The following is a 447-nucleotide window of genomic DNA, read 5'->3' as shown; positions in this document are numbered from 1 at the left end:
TTGCTTTATGCTTTGTACATACTTAATATGTAAAAAATATGAAGTCTGTACAACAGTACTTCGTCAGGATTTACTGAAATATATGTAGCACTTCATCAAAATTCATTGAAAATATGTAATATTTGCAAGCAAAATTTAATGCATAAACGTTCTCTGTAATATGATGGAAACAGGACTGTAAAATAGCGTGTAGGATTGTACATAGAGTTTACATAGTATTATGCAGAGCATAACCATATACAATATTCAGAACCACAAATAATGTTAACCGTACGTAATGTTATGGATCTGGTGTAGATTAAAGCACAGTGATGGTAAGTGGCGTCTGTACTGTAGTGTGAAATATGACGAATGAAAGGAAAACAACACAGGATTAAAGCAAAAATGGAACTGCGGATTAAACCATTGGAGTACGGTGTAAAAGGGATTGAGCATTCCAATCTGAGC

Source organism: Colossoma macropomum, unplaced genomic scaffold, assembly GCF_904425465.1.
Source record: "Colossoma macropomum unplaced genomic scaffold, Colossoma_macropomum, whole genome shotgun sequence".
NCBI classification, from domain to species: Eukaryota; Metazoa; Chordata; class Actinopteri; order Characiformes; family Serrasalmidae; genus Colossoma; species Colossoma macropomum.
This window is presented reverse-complemented; position numbering follows the sequence as displayed.